Consider the following 6320-nt stretch of genomic DNA (forward strand, 5'->3'; position numbering starts at 1 on the left):
GGCTTCACAGGGTAATGTTTTTTTTTTGTTTTTTGTTTTTTGTTTTTGCATTAAGCACACAAGAGGCCTGCCCAGACCTCTCTCCTCCACTACACAGGTACAGTATTTTGCAGTTGGCGTCTGGTTGGAAAAGAACATGTGGAGTTTTTTTGACAGGGTTCTTTAAAACGTGACTTTTCTCTCAGGGAACAAAAGGTGAATTCTTCGCTTGGGGGGGGGGGGGGGTTGGGAGGGGAGGGGAGGGGACTGGACCCCCTGGGAAGATGTATAGATTCCATTGTTCCTGGGGTTTAATTATAGTCCTGTCTTTAATGGAGTCCCCTATAATATCAATACAAGGACTGCAATGATTAATAGGTGGATGCAAGCTCAGTGAACTCGGTTGTTGTACTCCATACGCTTCTCAGAAAGGATTTTTTTTTAAAACCTGGTCATGAAAATGCATAATGCTGTTGACACTTGTACACATTTATAGCATTATTAGGACTGTTTCTTATCATAGGACAGTGCCTTCTTTCATCTCTTCATTGCTGCAAAATGAAAAACAGTAAGCAAAATCGTCATCCTCCGAAGAAACCCATAATTTCTATCTAATCTGGCATTGCTTATCTCTGCCAAGATCTCCGTCTCTCCGTCTACGCAACGCAACTGACGCTGACGTAAATGCCATGGCCGCGTGGCCTCCAGAACTCTTGACTGCTGTAAGTGAGAACTCCAGGTGCGCTCGAGACAAACGGGTCAGGACATACGGTTTGAGAAAAAGGCTCGAGGCGGCAGATTGACTCGGACAAAATGTGACAGGCCTCAGCGTCCAACGAATCTCTTCTCGTGTTTTACACCAGCCTATACAATATTGTGTTGTTATGTGGACATAACGTTATTTCTAGAAATTATTATTGTTGTTATTATTATTATTATTATTATTATTATTAAGACGAAGAAGAAGAAGAAGAATATGCGATTAAAATGTGATTCCATTTCTCAGTCACAATGGAATTGCTTTTTTACATTAACATTCACAGACTCGTTAAAATAAAAATAACACATCTCTCCGCACTGTTATTGCGTTTCAATAAGGTCAATAAAGCGACCCTCAAATACAATTTGGGACGTAATTTACAGCGAGATGACACCACCTCCGTACCGTTCTCTCATCTCCCCTAACACCAACGCAAAGTACTCTGCAGCCGTTGAGTGTGGTTGATAATGGAGCGCGTGCCTTGGTCTCTCACGGGCATCCTGCCGCTCAACCGGCTTTTTGCTTTTTAACAGCGTCGCCCACGATTTAGAAATACATGAACATGAGCGATATAGGAACAGCTCTGTATATTTAATTATCCCCTGCCGTTGTTAAGTCGTAGTACTCCCCTGGTACCCAACAACCCCCACCTCATCAGCCACCCTTACCCCGCTCCCAACCCCCACCTTATTGGTTCCACTTAAATGAATCCAATGGACCGAGGGCAGCCAGTGGACTGGAGTTTTGCGATTAAATAGTTTCACGTATTTGCGGACAAGAGAAGGAAAACTGCAGGGCGTATCATGTTTGCGGCCAGGGTAAAGTTAAAAGGATTATCGGGACGTGGACATGTGTCGGCGTAGTGTTTTCAGAAATTAACAGCATCGTGATGATGACATCATCTCACCTTCAGTACGCCACGAAAAATCAGAGCCTTCAGGACCATGGACAGCGCAAGAGAAAACCGCGTGCGATCGTACGACGTATTAAGAGCAGGCACTTAGCAAACGTTTCAAAAGTAGGAGGCTACCAGTAACTACAGTAATAATTCTTATTTTAATCTACGACGTTATTTTATCATTTTTACTTGAATTCGAGGGATGCTATTGCAGTACAATTCCAATAATTCCAATCGCACGCAGGCTAGCCTGCCATACAAGGGAACTCCCACTTCAACTCTACGGTTTTGTGTCTGACTTGGCTATGGTAATGGTCATTTTGTTCAGACGACCCTACATAGCGAGGGGGCGTTAAAGAAATTAGCGGTGGCCTGTTCCCATCTCTACTCGGAATAACGAGACTCGCCAATTATATACACAGTAAAACGTCAAGTGTTAACTCAACTCCAACATTGTTACTTCAACTCTTAACAGATAACATCTGATAGATAACAAATGCTATTTGTGAAGAGCTGAATTAACGCTGTAAGAGTTGAATTAGCACTGGACAGTTTTACTGTGCACGTGCCCTGAATGGTGTTTAATAGAGATGTAAATAAACATCAAGACAACGACAATAGAAGCTCTTCGAGCGTTCTATTACCCAGAGGCTGTAGGCGCTATGCAACAGAGATTAAACCGTGTATATCAAATATAGACGAAAACCCTGAGGTAAAAATGATTTACGATGATTCTACGAAACCAAATTCATCGTGAAAATTGCTTCATTGTGTCGTCATAAGGATTTGATTTTATTCATGCTTGTTCGGATGCTACTGTATTCTGAAGAAACCACAACCAGTGAAGTGAATTATTGTGAATTCCGTTAGAGCGTATTGTAACATCTTCCTGACCTTTGGAAACGGTATAATTATAGCAGGCTGCAGACGGTTACTTAAATGTTAGCTGAACAATGCATATTAAACCCCCCGGCGGTGTTTTAATTCATAATGGAATTTCCAACGCCTTACAGTCCTATTTCATCAAGACTTCAACGTATCCAATCGCATTATCCTGGGACCTCTTGCCTTTCAAATTTCATTACTTCAAGCAGTACAAATGTATGGAGCAATAAATAATGTGTTTTGAATGGAGAGAAATCAAGCGAAATAGAGAGACCACGGGCTTTATAAAGAATTGGAATGGATAACGCAGCTTCTCGAACACAAACAGCCTCCGGCGAGATTGCCGTTGACTGTCACTTCTGGGATTATAATTTATTTAACACAAACACCGTGGATGACAAAGAGCGGTCAGGACCGTTCACGCAGCGCTCTCGCAATTCTCAAATCCTCTATTCTGGTTTGTCTAATTATCAATAATTCAAACAACTACAAAACGAAACTATACACAATGAGACACGGCGAGAACTGTCAAAATAGCCAGGACAAAATTGCCTTGACTTCAGCTGACGGAATCCGTTGACAAAAGTACCCTACTTCTCTGCCACAACTGCTCCACCTCGCGCAATGTCTGTTCGCGTGTATTATACATGGGTTTTCGTGGTTTTGAAGCCTATACGGCTGTATATCAGACGTGCTCGCGCTTCATTCATAAATCCAACCGACACGATTGATTCCCAAGGCACATCGACGCGCATCAAGTGCGCTGACACCATTATATAAATAAACAAATAAAACAATGGAAACAACAGTAATATGCGTCAGTTCCAATTTTATTCATCAATACTTTATTAAGATAAATATATACTCACATAAAATAATTATTGGTGCCAATTATGACGGCCTATTCAGACGAGGCAGAGGAAACGATAAAACATAGGGTAGCCTAAATGAGAGGAGGGAAACGCTGAGGGATAGCGTACGAATCTTAAATTTCTCCTCTTTCAATCAGTGACTCCCTCGAGACCCCTTAGGATCCTTCTGTTGTGCCATGTCAAAACGACATACGCAGACGTGTGTAACGATAGTTATGCAATTATAATTTTAACATCCCATTAGTCCGTTTCTATGTCCAGACATTTCCTACACGCGCACATTTATGATATCCATGTACAGTACATCAGCTCAATGGTGGTCGATAACCCTCTAAAAAAACACAGACAGGAAGACAGCCGCAAAAAGGAATGTTTTCCGATTATCCTTGAGACCTGGTTATAAGTTAGCTGAAAGCAGCTTTGGGTCCCAGAGACAAATGTCCCACAACACATTGTGTGCGTTATCATTAGGCTACTTATCTAAAACTTCTGTTTCCGATATTTTCTGAATTTCACATGAACCCGGTCGGCAAGGTGTCATTCACATATTTCACAATCTGTATGCTACACAATAGATTCTTTTTAAAACAGATATGACCGTCACAATATGCGAATAATCTATGCGAGAAGCCGATTTGTTCTCCATATGAACACAAGGCTGTAGGCTACTTCACGCACGGTGCAATTACTTGCTAAAACGTGGCACGTGCAGATGGGAAGCATGCAAATGTTTCCCTGTAATACGCACACAAAAGAGAAAACGGAATAAAGGGAGTTGCTCACCTTTATTGTATCGGATGGGGGGTTGTTTCGTCAGACAGATGACTACAGCGAGGAGTCGTGTGAAATCTCCCAACAACAGCTCACTCGAAGGGAGGCGCATGAAAACCAGGGTTGGACCGCACCAGCAAAATGTATCCACGCGCCTGGTTCCTCCCCTTAGTCAACAAAGTTACTATTTAAAAGTACAACTGTGAAATAACAAGACAGTCCTGGTTATGTAGTGTTCGAAACCACTTCTGTTGAATTTGCTGCGCGACGTTAACTGAAAACTGCAATCGCGCGACTTGTGTTCTACGAGTTTACAATGGGACGCCAATTGCCTCAGAATTATCCGTCATTTGGAAGCTCAAAAAAAAGTCCACAGCTATTTTCGCGCCTCTTTCTTTCCAAAGTAAGACGCCCATACAGTGAGTGAAAGAGTCCCAAATCGAACAGATTCAAAGTGGTAAATGCAATCATCAGATAAGCGTGGGTTCGTTTAGCCTCAAACCTCACCGTGCAAATGTGGGAAGAAAGAGAGGGAGCGAGAGAGCCAGACGCGAGGAGCTCAGGCACGAGCTAACGCGTATTTCCAATTCCTCCACGGTCCCCTCCCCCCACTTCTGTCTAGCGCGCCGTTGTCTGTCCTTCGTTTTCTTTTTTTGTGCCGGGTACGGAGAACTATCGCCTTAGCTGCACGCTTGATGAACGCGCACTTCCCCTGGGTACCAGTGACTGCAGAGCGTGCTAGGTTTCTTTCCTCACACCTACATTAAGAGCGAAGCTAAAAATACAAGCTAATACTAAACGTTGCATCATGCGCGCGCCTGCACCTTGACACCGAATTGTGACCCCGCTCCTTTCTCTCTTCTCGAAGGCTACCTACAAATCTGCCCCACAGCAATCGCGCACAAATGACAGCAACAGAACCAGAACCGTGGCGATTTTATTTTTCGGAAGTGTAGGGAAACATCTTACCTGTTCAGATCCAACCAAATGCCTCACAACTCATTGGATGGCAGCGGCAGCACAATGACGCCAAACATAATGCTAAAGCAACCAAGGAGTTTTCTTTTGTGGAAAGTTCTTGGCTTGGTCAATTACCCATCCTGAATCCAACTGAACACGCGTTTCATTTGACAGGACTGGGGGCAAAACGCCCCAGAAACAACCAGGAACTGAAGATGGCTGTAGTACTGGCCTAACAGAGCATCACCAGGGAAGATATCCAGTGTCCGGTGATATCTATGGGTCACAGTCTTAAGGCTGCCATTGAACTGCTATGATCTGCAACCAAGTGCTGAATTGGTGCTGAAGTGCGATCAAGTCTGACCATAAAGCTGAAACACTGGATGAAGGAATCCAGATTTAGTTTGGTAGAACGAAACTTCTGCCTTTTTTTTTTCTTTTATTAAATCCTGTGTAGCTTCTTAATTCTCAGAGGCGTGGTTACATCAGAGGACAAAAACAACCGAGAGTCAGACCTTCAGACAATGGAAATATTCATACATATATAATGTGGTACAGAATAAGGATCAATGTAAAACCAGGCCTGATAAAGTCCTTCAAACTCTAATAGAGGTACACATGGCCTCATAAAAACTCTGAGTTGATTTAACTCTGAGAACGTTCAGGGAACCGTGTGTGTGTGTGGGGGGGGGGGGGGGGGGTACAGATTGGGGGCAGGGGGGTTATGTACTCTGTAAACACATTAATGATGTGAAACAACAAATTTGATCAACAACAAAAAAAAACAGGATACACTGATATATTTTGACTTGTTGACCAAAGAAATTAGTTCACCTTTCTTTCTTTCTTTCTTTCTTTCTTTCTTTCTGTTTTCATAGTTCATTCCCTTAATTGTCTCCCATTCAAAATCGAATAGCACAAAAAGCACCATAATGCATTTGGAGACTGCATGTCTGGTGTACTCACTACCACATCTCCTGTTATGAATCATGTAGAAGTCAGAGAGCACATCCATCAGAAACTGCCAATATCTGACTGAATGTGTGGCTTAGTCCCTGTGGTCCAGTGTATGGTGAATATTGGTTAGTGGGTACACCAGCCAGCCACTTACAGAATTAATTACCCAATGGGAACCTTTTATTTTAATGTGACATTTTGTTCCTTACCTTGAAAGTACTGCATGTGCCCATCAATA

The 6320-nt window shown here is 42.8% G+C and overlaps 1 protein-coding gene across 1 annotated transcript in view; it reads right to left on the bottom strand.

Moving 5' to 3' along the window:
- kcnj21 (potassium inwardly rectifying channel subfamily J member 21) overlaps positions 1 to 4714 on the bottom strand; it is a 22340-nt gene extending 17626 nt beyond the window's left edge. Inside the window, exon 1 of the mRNA XM_064305119.1 lies at positions 4178 to 4714. The gene's annotated coding sequence lies outside the window, so the exon portion shown is untranslated. The remainder of the gene's footprint in view (positions 1 to 4177) is intronic.
- Between the last annotated feature and the right edge of the window lie 1606 nt (positions 4715 to 6320).

Source organism: Anguilla rostrata, chromosome 1 (genome assembly GCF_018555375.3).
Source record: "Anguilla rostrata isolate EN2019 chromosome 1, ASM1855537v3, whole genome shotgun sequence".
Classification (NCBI taxonomy): Eukaryota; Metazoa; Chordata; class Actinopteri; order Anguilliformes; family Anguillidae; genus Anguilla; species Anguilla rostrata.